At 38.6% G+C, this 13636-nt stretch overlaps 1 protein-coding gene across 2 annotated transcripts in view; it reads left to right on the top strand.

The window, feature by feature from the left end:
- Positions 1-4305: 4305 nt before the first annotated feature.
- The window catches only part of CSGALNACT1 (chondroitin sulfate N-acetylgalactosaminyltransferase 1), a 41517-nt gene continuing 32186 nt past the window's right edge, over positions 4306-13636 (top strand). For both annotated transcript variants that reach the window (XM_015625344.2, XM_015625343.2), the window contains exons 1-2: positions 4306-4450; positions 4937-5005. The gene's annotated coding sequence lies outside the window, so the exon portion shown is untranslated. The remainder of the gene's footprint in view (positions 4451-4936; positions 5006-13636) is intronic.

Raw genomic sequence — 13636 nt, forward strand, 5'->3', positions numbered from 1 at the left:
GATGGCAGGGTATTACCAAAAGTTACTTCTGAAAATTAAAGGAAGAGTGAGGAGTGCCTTGAAAAATTGCTGGTGAAGAATTAAGACACCAGCTAGGCAGGGAGTTGGCAAGTATTGAACCAATTTCACAAGGTGTCCTGAAAGCATATTGCTTTCAATGTATTTAATCCACTAGGCAAGGGGGAATACTTTCAGTAAATTAGAAACACCCTTTTATTTATTTGATTTTTTGTGTGTGTGTGTGTCTGTGTGTCCTCTGGACATTGGATTTTTAAATTATTTTTTTTAAATTTATTTTAAAGCTGTAAATAATCTGGAGTGTTTTTTTTCCCAGTGAAGTATTGCAGCCTCTTGTGGAGATTTGTTGAATCCTTGCCTCTGCATTCCTAATGGTCCATGTGTTTGCCAGTCTACTCAGCCCTTCCAGGCAAGGAGAAGTTGAGAGTTCACTTTTGTATGTTACAAACAGCATAACTTGACAGAAGAGAAGTCTAAAGGGGAGATAGGCAAAGATGGTAGAGGCTTGGAAGAGTTTAAACCTAAGAAAGGACTTACATTAAGGCTGCCCAACCCCTGGACTTAGGAGGTAAAACTGTTTGCTCTGTGATCCTGACATAGATACAAGACAGGCAGCAGGATCAGACTTGCAGGGGATTGGGGCAAGTGATTCCACTGAGCAAGCAGGAAACACCAATATTTCATCTGTGGATGGAAGGAAGAGAACCACTGTGGTTCTTCAGAACATGGGCACTGCAACATGTGTCTGCAACAGGTGACATAATATTTTAATGTACTTGGAACATAAGCTACAGTTTTTAGCCAGGCCTAGAGTTTAGAGCCACTGCTGTACTAAACTTGAACTACTGATGTGCCAGTGGCATTGCATGCTCATCTCTCATTCCTAGAGCTAAGCATGTAGGTGGTGTTGAGTCTGGGCTTTGCCTGTGAGGGTCTGAAGCTTCCTCTCCACTTAAAGTAGCATTCCTGAGTTCTTGCCCTGAATGTGCTGATTTGATTTCCTCAGTGCAGGGCATGCTGAGTCTCAACATTTTAGCCAGACAATTGGAAGTGCACACAGCCTCCTTCCTGCAGGAATACAGGACTCAGCTGAAATGCTTACATGAGCCTTGTTTTTCAGGAAGATGCTTTGTGACCTTCTATAGCAGGAAAGAGGCAGCATTGACCTCAAGGCAGTGGATGATTTTTCCCTGGGAAGATCATCCCATTTCTTGAGGAAGGCTTGTGAGTAGCAGAGGTAATGCTTGCTGTGGATTCAGGCAGTGTAGCTGATGCAGTACAGGGACAGATACATGTTGTGTGTGAAGGCCATATTGTAGACCTTGGTGGTAGCGCTTCAAATTTCTTTTGCAGCACCAAAGGCAGTCTCCATAAGCCAGGAGATTGGAAGGTGTTAAGTTGGCACTTGGCAGAAGTAAAGGGCTTTGAATGTCATTCTCCACCTACATTTCTGGATCAGTAAAATCCCAGGAGGTAGCATCCATTCTGTGTTGGATTTCCTGGCTTGGTGCCATAGGCTGCTGTCACTTACGCAGGACTGGTGTATTAACAACAAGCCCTAAGGGCACATAGGTTGGGGTTTTAAGTATGGGATTAAGTGGTCTATGATGTGGGACTGCAGAGGTTGGGATAACTGCTGTGCAAAATTATGTGGTCTTGAATTGATAGTCACTCCTTAGGGCTGGGGAGCAGGAATTGATGTCTGGCATGGGTAACAAGAAACATAAAGCTTTGCATAATACAGAAAAGATTTGAAAAGGGTCATCTTCTTAATGTCTTCTGAGTGAGGCCTTGGAGAAGACAGTCTGTGTTGAGCTAGCAGCGTGGTGGAGGCTACACAAAAACTAGGGATCATGCAAAAGATTTTGTTATTTTGTAGATTTTTTAGTCAATTTTGTGTCCTTTTCTTTGTGCAGAGGGATTTCTACAGCTGACGTAAATTGTCTGGGCTTTCAGTCACTCATAATTCTCAGTGTCTTTCTTCTTTGTCCCTTGCAGCTGAAAGACACTAAATTGAGATTGGATGACTGAGTCATAGATAAGAAGAGAAAAATAAAAGGGGATTGGGAACCCAAGAGTGGAACAGTAAGGGATGTGTGGGAACCACTACAGCCCTCTCCATAAAGTGATATCCATTAGTGACCTCATAGATGGCAATATCATTACAAATGCTTATGGTTTATGTTTCAACAGATCTGGTAGCTTCAGAATGGAGATCTTTGACTCTGAAACTGCAGTTGACAGTTGAATCCAAATTATGGCTTCAAAACATTGAAGTTGGCCACAGTCCACTTAATTTCTGTAATAGCCTAAGGCAGCTTTTAATAATTGACCTCATTTTCACAGAATCAAAATAGTTTAGGTTGAAAGGGACATCAGGACATCATCTGGACCGGCCACCTGCTCAACATGCAAATCAATCTACTTTTATTATACTAAGATAAACGAAGAATCCATTTCAAGAAAAGAGCAAATATTTCCAGTTTCCTTCAGCCTGTGGTTTGATAGTGTTGAGTGCTGGGGAGTCTGGATTTATAGGGGGAAACATTTAGGTAATTTTATGAGCAGGTATTATTATGAGAAGTGTTAAAATAACTGCCTAGCTTTTAGATCTGTGAAACTTAACCAGATTGTAATTATCTTCTACACAGCACAGACAAAATTAGTAATCACTCTACTCTCGTATGGCCAAATCTACACCCATATGACTCCAGTGACACTACAGCTGGGGCTTTGGACACAGTGAGTTGCTGGATGTTGTGAGAACACAGTAAAGCAGCACACTGCTTGGTGCACAAATAGGACTGTTCATTAAATTTACCAGGCTAAAAGTTTAGAAAATACTGTGTTTCACTTCTAAGATGAAGGTACTTTTTGCAGAAACTTAGTCTGTCATTTATGGGAACACTTTTTAGGAGAGAAATTCATTTTCACCTGGAAGGGCTTCAAGAGAAGCTGTTAAACCAGTATTTTTTCCATATAGAAGTTCACAAAGTAGAGAAAGAACACAAATAGAGTATCCTGCATATACTTCATTTCCTTCTGCTGCCTTCCCACACATTCAGGCTCATAATGTCCCTGTGGCAACTCTGAAAGATACAGAAATAGAAGAGAAATTCTAAATTAACCAGCTGCATATGTTTGTCCCCACTTTTAATTCTGCAGTCACGTTGAAAAGTGCATTCCACAGTTTGTATTTTCCCTTTTCTATTCCTGTCCCTTACCAATGCCATTCTTCCTCGCAAGTTCTTTCTGCACACATGTTGCAGGCATTCATCACCTTGTCATTTGGAGTGGCACTCATCTCTAAAAATGTTGCTGTCTGCAACCTCTTTTTGGGAAAGCCTTCGTGGGTTCCCTTTGTAGGCAGTGAAGCCCAGAAGGTGGTTCAGTGGACCAGATACAGGTTGGAATAGGTTGAACTGTGCTCTGAATGCTTTTGCTTAAGTCTCCATGGCTTGTAAAAGGGATGCAGGGCGGTGTCCTTACCTGCAGAGACCTATGTGGCAGTTTCCTGTATGTGGTGCAGAATGTGGCTTTACTAATGTTTAACCAGACTGCTCACTCTGTTCACCATGTGTACACAGATTCAGCCTCCAGAGATGGCCTCAGTAGTGGAGCCATCATTCCCAGGAGGGACAGTTCACTCATCCCGCGTAGCTGCAGTCTCTGGTAGCTCTGTGAGCTCTCTGCACTACACACCAAGCTGGGCAGCCTGTGACTACTCATTTCCTTTAATCAGAGAGCACTGCTGGGGCTACAACATCCCAGTGGGATTGCATTAGAGATTTCCTCTCTAAGTACTGTGCGTTTCAGGATTGATTTCCAACAGCACAGTGAATGGTCTAAGTGGGGAAGGGAGTTTTAGCAAGCAGTCAGTCATCAATAGCATCCTGCTCTTAAGCCAAGGTAATGATGGCTAGTTTGAGTGTGCCTGCATTTTCCCCAAGTGTGTGCAGGTCTGCTCCTTGAATGCAGGTATGTGTACATGTGCAATTGCCTGTCTCGTGTGCAGCCAAGCCAGGAGGACAGTGTGTTTATAGAAACTGTCCTTAAGAGCGATTGCCTCTTGAAGGAGTAGAGCCCATATAAGAGGAGTGGGACTGTCTCCAGCCAGCCCTGGGAGACGATGCTGAGAGCATATTGAAAAGCTGTCTTCAGCAAAAGCTTGCCAGTTTAACAACTCTGTTCTCTGTTCCTATTGCACACTGGGCTCTTTGACGCAACAGAAAGAGCTGCCTTTTTTTTTTTTTTTTTTTTGCTTCCTCTTAAATCCGCCTGGCCAATTTAAAGCTTGTGGATATTTCTTCCCCCTCGGGGAAAGCTTATATGAGGATTTTCTTTTTTAACAGTTCATTCCGTGAAACCATTTTTTTTTTAACTTGATTGCTGTTAGAAAATGTTGGAGCTGAACATAAGGCTTTCAGTGCAGGTCAGTGACTGAACTCTTGACCAAAGCATTTAACATTTAGTAAGTGTTTTAGTAAGCACTGTAGTTTGGGAGGAAAAAGCAATTTAATAAGGTTGTATCGTGTGAGCCCCTGTGTGCCTACTACTGGAATAGGAATCTTTTTATGTGTTCAGTGTCTGAGTTCTGTGTGGATGAATTTATAATCTTCCTTTTGTAGACAAATAGTACCGAATGACTATTTCAGTGAGAACTGAGGTAATATCACAGTTAAGTCTATATTATCTAATTCCTGAATGTCTCTACTCCCTTAAAATGCAATAAATCATACTGTGAATGTCAAATATAAAGTTCTTGTCTTTTTAATTTGCAAGGATTGTCTTTTTGAGTTTTAATTTTTTAATTTCTTTTTTACTTCTGTTCTGCACACTTTACTGGGAAGTGTGTTATTCCTGGGCACATGTTCTCTGTAGGGAAGACAGTTATTTGCTATTTTGTATTTCTTCTTAGATTGCTATCAAGGAAACTAAGAGAGGATGTAGGCATATTGTTAATGTCTCTCTTCAGGCTGTATTTGAGGTAAGACAATTTTTTATCCTTATCTCTGAAATCAGAATATGAAGTAGATGCAGTATTTATTTTCTTTATAGTTACTAAGATTATTCTGTTGCTATTTGATTTTCTTAATGATAAAATGTGTTTATACTTGTCACAAAACTGTTCCTTGTCTATGTGACACTTAAAATCCTGTATTTTTATTTCAACAATATCTACTACCTATCTGCATGTTCCTATCAGCTTGTGTTCTCTGGATCAATGAAAGGCCATTTCTTGTAATTGCTTTGGTTTTGTCCTCTATGCTTATCACATAGCATGGGAGTGAGTGGATTTCTTGCCCTGGCTGGGCAATTCTTATGCAAACTTTGTAAAACTGAGTTTCAAATTGTTTCCACTGTGAATCACTTTCCTTGTAAGAGGATGACTTTTATGGTAATGTTTAACTCGAGCAGCATTGTTTTCAAACATATACAATGTATTTTTTGTGTATTCTTTTTTAAGAGCAGTCCAAATAAAAAAGTTATTCATATCAAGCTGTTTACTTCCTTGTCTACTTAATGTTGCTTCTTAGAGGAAGTATATAGCTTTAAAAGGTTGAATCATTATTTATGAGCATCAGAATAGCTGAAAGGTGTCACTGCAACATTGCCCAGTGCAACTGCATTGAAAATGGATTTGTGTGGGAAACCACTGTTGGTGAGTTATGATTAGTGCATGGGGAATTAGAAAATACTACTTCTTGTTTGTATTTCTTTTCAAGCAATTTAAGATTTTGCCATTCAAGGGATGTTAATTTTTCTTTACTGTATCAAGGTTACAGTTTTTATAATTCAGGATTTTTGCTCATGCATTCTATACTTTTCTCATTATTTAAATCAATCCATCTGAATATTTAGGACATCTCTTACAAGGGGAGTCTGCATCTTTTAAGGCACACATGCTGTACTGCATGTCCAGAAACACTTTTGATTTAGTGAAGTGTTTTAAATCTATCTTGTTTGGCTCCTCACATCTCTGAAGCTGTTTGCTATTTGAATTACACCTAGTGTTAACTCCATTCAGAAGTGTCCCTTAACAGTTTGTTGAGAGGTTTTTTACTTGGAAAGGGGTAAGGAATGATAGAGGGTAGAGTTACAAAGTTACAGTAAACTATTTTTAATTTAATAGAACAAAAATATTTACTACTATAAGCATTTACAATACTCAAATTAATAAATTAATTCTAAGGTGTTTTAAAACCCACTGAGGTTTAACTTTCTTTAATCAACATTATGCCAAATCTTATTATTTTCTGTCATCTTATTTTTTGGAGCTGTAAATCCATATCCTGTCATCATTCAAATACACACTTTATGTCTGTTTTCTACTGTCCAAAAAAAAAATCTCTTTTATTCCCTATTGTTAAAGTTATGTCAAGTTGAATGTTCCTTAAAATTAAGAAGTATAATAAACTAATGCAGTCTTCATATGACATGTTTTCAGAACCTTTTTCTGAAAAAATTAGATAGGATCTCTGATCCACCATCACTGGCAGAGGGTGTATTGGGCTGCCCCCTTTCCCTTCTGATCTCTGGTGGTATGAGGTAGCCAGTCCTGCTTTTCAAAGACAATCTTATTAGCATCCCACCATGATGTGTTGACATTTCTTTGGACATTAATTTTCCAGAAAACATGAATGAGGAAGGAGGATAAGTGATGTGGGTAGCTTGGTGTGTTCTTTGGGATCTTCAGAGTTGATGCAATATCGTACTGATTTCCATCCCAACAGTTACTGGAAGGTATTTATTTGTTTTTCCTGATGTTTGTGGTGCCAGCTTTCCACCTGGTCAATATAGCAGAGCTCATGGCTTGCTATATTTCTCCTTGCATTCCCTAACTGGGTTCCTGTTACCTGGTTAACTCAGTGCTTGTTTTCTTACCCTTGTGACCTGGTCTGTGTCTTGCCATGGCCTTAGTAAAGAAAGGCTAGTTAGTCTAAACAATGCACAAGTCAAGATAGGTTAAGAGGAAATGTTCTATGAACTTTTGTTTGTAACAGTTAAAATCAGCAATGTACTTAGAAACACTTACTTAGACAAAAAACATAAGGCAAAAATGCTGATTCCGTTTATACTTAATTTCTATTTTCTTTCACCCGGTCATACTGAATTGATCCTCTTCTGACAAAATTTTCTTGTTTGCATGTAGCTTACTTTTCAGGTCACATCTACTAGAAAAAGCCTGCTCACAAGCCTCCATCAGTTAGTTACCCTCTGGTGAGAGAAAGCTCTGTCACACCATGTCTTTGGCCATACCAGCATACCTCAGTCCATTATCTGATTCCTGAAGAAACTCTCATTTTTTATTCAGTTGCTCTATAGAAGTTTTTAGACAGTGCAGTGTTAATCTTTCATCCCTAAACCATTTCATTTGTGTCTATCCAGCTAAGATGTCATCACTGTTCTTAATGATTTCCATGTTAGGGACTCAGATATCTTTATTAGTGTATATGTTGCATTCTTATACTTGACTGGTTAGTCAAAACAGGAGTAAATGTCTTCACCTCCCTTTGGGACTTAGTTTTTTAGGGAAAATATCTTCATGGTGTATTCTCTACCAATGAGTAAATTAACATATTCAATGTTGAGCAGAGCTCTTTCTTCTGACACAGAGACAGAAATTTGTTTGTCAGAAGATAGCAGAAAGCTGTGTGTTTTTTTGTTTTTTTAAGGTACCTCAGTTTTAGAGTTGTTACAGTTCTGGATTGTGTTTTCAGGTTCATCATCAACAGTTTTAGGCTAAACTGTACTATGCTATCCCTGTTCCATGCCAATGGGAATGTTCTTAAAAGTACATTAGCATTGAACAGTGTTTAAAGATCATCTAGTTCCAACGCCCCTGCCATAGGCAGGGACATCTTCCACTAGATCAGGTTGCATTGCGTTGATAACAGAGAAATGTTATTCAGTCACTTGGACATGGGCAACGTCTTCCTAAAGTAACAGAACTGTGATAGAAACTCTACTGAAGTTAAATCCTCAGAACCCTTTTTTCCTTTTTCCTCTCTATTGTGTGTCTGACAGTGGTTTGGCAATTTACTGGCAAGAGGACATGGAACAATATGCACTCCAGCAACCTTGGAACAGTATGCAGATACCCCAGGGAATTGTTTCTACTGGAGATGGTTGAGGCAGCAAGAGGTTTCTGGCTTGCTATTTCTTAAAAGATTTTTTTTTTTTTTTTAATAGCTGATGCTATAAATAGTTGACAGTTCTTAAATTGAATAATCCCAGCTTCCTTTCCAGGATAAGAAACTGGATCAAGATTTTCAAAGCCAAAAGTCTGCAGCTCAATATATCTCTTAATCATCTGCTTATAATGTTGCTCAGATTTTGAGGCAATTCTCTTATTGTTCCATTTTTTTTTGTGCATGGCAAAAAATCTCACACAGAATCTTGCCAGTGGGCCAGTGGCAGAACCAAAAGCTTGACTTAAATGTCCTGCATTTAAGGTCAGTTTTGCCTACTACTTTTATTGTATAGCCATATTTAGAAATTAGAATCACTTAGTTTTCAAACCAGTCTAGCTATCTGTAACTCCATCTAGTTTACTAAGAGATCATTTCTCTTGAAAGTTGTCTTAATAAGAGTTACAGGCCAAAATGTTCAAACCACAGGAGTGTTTGAACATCCAAAGGCCTCCTAGGCATATGCACCAAGGCAGAGAGCTTCAGAGGGTTTCATGTTACCCAGCCCAGTACTGATGGTCACTGGTTTGTGTTGCACTCACATCTTTTTCTGGGATGTGAATCGTGAAAGGTAAGGAGATGTTATGTCATCTGTGCTGCAATTTCTGCTACCAAGCTGGTACTTCAACTACATCTGGAAAGGCAGAACATTCCAGTCTTAAAAGTGGGGCTTTAGTACTTGTAGTGTTTTAAGACTTTTTTTCAGCATTTTCCCCTGTGAATTGATTTCACAGAATGTAGTTATGGAAGTGCTGGCCATGATCATAACAGAGTTAGAGCTACATGTGCCAGGGATCAAAGGTAATCACTCAGTGAACCAAGTGGCTTCCAGTTTTGAAAGGTGCATTTGTTTAATTTTTATTTTTTAGCTTTTGTAGCCAGTCACCCAACCTCTGATAGGACAGATTTCTACTTGCCCAGACCAGAGTATGTGTATATTTGGATTCTTTGTATTCATGATATTTTCATTAACATTTAGAATGACCACATATGTACCAATCTCCTTCAGAGAGGGAAACTTTCAGTTGTATTGATTTTGAAAGGAGGAGTTTTACATCAAATAATCTTTCCCATGTGTGCTTTTAATGTGGAGCCAGTATTTTAGAAAAGCATTCTTCTTCGGTTAGAATAGTCTGAAAATCGAGGTAACAGTTTTGGAACACCCTTTATACAGGAAATTTTGTATTATTTTATTTGTGAGAAGGTGTAGCCTCTTGATTTCAGGGAAGAGATTTTAAATAAACTTTGGGAAAATTGTAAAAAGCTATTAGCAAAATGTATGGTGATGTGTATTGTGAATCATGTTGCCTGCATTGATTTTTTTCTCATCATACTGCTATTAGGTAAAAAACTATCTGAAGATAATATGTAACACTTCATTATATTACCTCTAATCCTAACAAATTTAAACAGAAATATTTTATATTAATGAATTTACTGTGTAAATAACGGTTGCTAGTTTAGAAACTGATACAGAGATTTGTTTGAGCCACAGGGATGGAAAACATGCCACTGACCTTTTAATTTACAGGATAGTGTAAGGTGATTTTATGAGATAAAAGTCAGTGGTGAAGTTTTCCGATGCTTAATTGAACCATGTATATAAATTTATGAATTAATAAGATATTCCAAAAATACAGCAGCTTTCTCTGAAAATTGTTCAGGAAATGAAAAGCGCTTATGTAATGTTAAAGGAATGAAAGGAAAATTTCTTAGCATTAGAGAAAGGAAAATACAGCTTCAGTCTAAAATCCTGAGGAACTAACTACACTAAGAAACTAGATCTTTGCAAATGTAAGGTCCATGCAAAACTGTTTTGAGAGTGCATCTCAGGACCTTTTAAAAATATTGTCATGAATTGGTAGCCCTAGTTTTCAGATGGGGAAAAAAAATGTTTAGAATTCTATATGCATGCATGTTTGCATTTGTCCAGTATGGTTTAGACTTCATTTTTCTTCCTTGCTATTGTATCTGCCTTTTGCTATGACAGCCAGGTAGAAGAAGCTGAAGAAGGTTGCTGTAACACCTTGTTTGCCAGCAGTTCCAGGGAGTGGCAGGAGAGATAGAGCTGTATGGGGCCTGGATGTGCTGTGTACTCAAGCTGCAGGAGTATGTGGGAAGCAGAGCACTTCAATTTCACCAAAACACCTCTTATACTGGAGTGCTGGTTCTTCCTGGTTAGCACAGGTGGGAAAGTGAGTCACGTCCAAGGAAAATATATGCTTTTTTAAAAAGATTTTACAGACATATGTGACAGAATTTTTCCAGTAAAATTCAGGGCTGTAATTTTCTTACTTTCTTTGCAGTGTGTCTGCTTGAGTTGGTGAAAACAGGCTCATCTGGTGGTAAAGCTTTTTGGTTTTCCTAGGGTACTTATCCATTTCTCATACTCTGATCAGAATCTTTTGGGCTATTAACTACTACTAAGGTCAAAGCTTCAGAGCCCAAGTAAAAATACTTATCTTCCAGCTACTTAGTAGTCTTGTAAACCTATGAATCATCAAGAACAAAAGAGACACAAAAGTGTAGATTAGAGTTATGAATTAGGATTTAAAATAAAATCTCAGTTTTACCTCTTTCCCTGGAGAAAGGAGCCTGTAAAATGCATTTGAAAAGGCCTTGCCTCTCTGTTGGAACCCTCTGGCATTTTACTGAAGTAATCTTGATTTGTTTTCTAACCTCTATCACTGATATCAAGGACTTTTCACTTGTTTAATATTACACTGTGATTTCACTTTCATGCAACTCCAGCATGCCCTTTATGTGGGTCACATATTCCTCATCCTCCTCTATGTTAGTCTAGGATATCCAATTATTTCCATATTCATGGAGCTCAGTCACTACAACAGCCAATTGAAACAGGCAGGCTGCTCAATGTCTTTTCCACTCCAGGAGTAATTTAATCAGGGAGTGACTGCATTATATTTTCAGAGAGCTGAACTGTGTGTGCCAGGTGATCTGCAGTGGAGAACAGCATCATTATTAAAAGGCTTAGAGATTCCATGCCATTTGTGCTTCTGCGACATATGTAGTGCAGGTAATGGTACTGTCCTGATGTTTTTTCTCATGTGCATGATTCAAATATAGTCATTTAGAGGAGGTAGAAAAGAGGATGAATCAGGGGACTGTATTTATGCTGTATGAGATTGAGTTTCAAAGATGTTGGGTTGCGCGAGATCCTTCATCACTGCCGTGTTTGTTTTACTGAAGTGCTAGTACTCACAGAGCAGATTAAGCATATTTCTTTAGTTTCCCTCTGAAGTTCCACCCTAGAGTTAAAAAAATCTTACATGGAATTTTGATATTGGTACATTTGCACATAAATGTTTCAACTTCCATAAAGCAGCAAAGGAGAGATTTGGCTGTGAGGGAAAATTCATCAGGGAATCCTTGCATCCATTATAATCTTCATCTGGGCTGATAAATGTGCTCAGTCGACCAGAGGGAGCAGGTAAGCCTTGGCTGTCACAAGTACCTTAGATCTGTGATAATTTCCACTGAGAAGAGTTAAAAGGATGTCCCTTGCTGTCAAAGGGTATCCAAGGGAGGGATAAGCTCTTTTCCAGAGTTACCAAGGAAAGAGAGAAGGTGTGGGTGAGGCAGATCACAGAGTGCTTGTGTCATAAGTAGCTATGCTGTGTCAATTTCTTGCTGCTGGGGACATTATTTAGATGAACATCAGGTACAGGTGACAACTACATTTTTCTTAGGAGTCCCTGGGCTGGATTACAAGCTTGTGGGTGTGATTTCATGCTGGAAGAATCACACAGGTGAGGTGTGAATTGCCTTGGGAGTGCCACTGCAAAATTGTCCTGAGTCCCCCTTCCAGCCTGGTATTCCATGATTATATGATTGCTCAGTAAAACTTTTCTGCTGCTTCTTTTAGGATTTGTGTTTTCACTTTTATATTGTCTTTCAGAAAAATAGAAATTGGAAAAAATCTATGGATTCAAATAATTAGAGTCGAACTGTGTCAACAGCTCCTCTTAGCTGAGTATGCACCATCATTAAGGTGATTGGTGATAAAATCATCTGACTCTTAAATAAGTCTTGAACCTTTACAGTGGCATGTTAAAAGCTTTCATGTTGGTATAGACTTCTTCAGTTTCTTGTTTCCTCACTGCAGCTGCCATGGGCATCTCCAGTCTGGGCACATTTACCCCCTCCTATTTGAAGTAAATAGACATTTTCCAGTTAATATCTATGATAGCACACCTGTGGAGTGGGAAAAAACTCCACCTTCTAGATGTGATATTCTGGCCTAGAGGTGAATTATGATATTTCACTTTGAGATTTTTTTGAGAAGTGGTATTCAGCATATTAATAATGAGGCTAACTCTTACATTGCTAGGGTTGAATTTGGATTGTCCAGTTCCAGATGCATTTCAGACAATATCTTGTTAAGCTTCCTTGGATGAGTTTGCATGATAGTCAATGAAGAGAAGAAGCCACAGCAAATTATTTCTTCTTAAGTACATATCCACTTCTGTTTATTTTCATCATCTTGTCTAACTGCATAATACAGTGGGCATCATCAATACTGTCTTTGCTACACCTGGAAATATCAAGAAGAAGACAGGGAATGATTTGCACAGGATCATCTAACCTTCAGGATGGAGACCTGGCTTGCATATGCTGCTGTTCAGTCCTATAACATAGTGACAAATATATCTGTCATCTAGGAATTCATCAGGACTACCTTCCATACCAGTTTCCAGACTCTTTTGCCCTTGGAAAGATATTAGAACCTGCGCTGTACCTACAATGTGCAGTAGTGTTTTGGAAAGTTCTGATGTGCTGCATGCTGGTCACCTCAATGCACTGAGAGATTTTGATCTTCCTTATAGCGTCCTTTTGTTTTTACTTCCATTGGCTTTCTTCAAGAGAGGACTTCTTTCCCTGTGTGAAGGCTGTAGTATACTTTTGCCTGCTGAATAATACAACTTCTGAGCTGTTTCTCCTCAGCTTATGGTACGCACTTACTACCAAACTTTTGGTCTTTCTGATCAAACTGATGTGTATGGTCAGTAGCAGTTCAAGGCACACATTTCCAATCTCTTAGGACTGAAACAACAAAGCATTGAAGTGTGGTTTTGGTATGAAGTGAGTAAAGTAGGCAAGAACTATTCACAGCCCTTTACTGACACTTTTCATATTGCACAGGGAAGTTTCCATTCAGCTACACCTGTTTTCTGGCTAAATATTTGTTTTCCTTGGATATTACATATTTTTCTTAATTTTGATCTCTTTTAAAATTTTTATGCTCTTTCATCTTGCTGGTGATCCAGATTAAAATGAAGAATTCACTTGCATTCCTCAAGATTGTATCAAAGTAGAGGAGAAGAATTTCTAAATTGCATTGTTTTTCATATGACCTGAAAACTTAGCAGTAGAAAAGATATGTTGCAATTCACAGAGGAAAAAAC

This window comes from Parus major, chromosome 4 (assembly GCF_001522545.3).
Source record: "Parus major isolate Abel chromosome 4, Parus_major1.1, whole genome shotgun sequence".
Classification (NCBI taxonomy): domain Eukaryota; kingdom Metazoa; phylum Chordata; class Aves; order Passeriformes; family Paridae; genus Parus; species Parus major.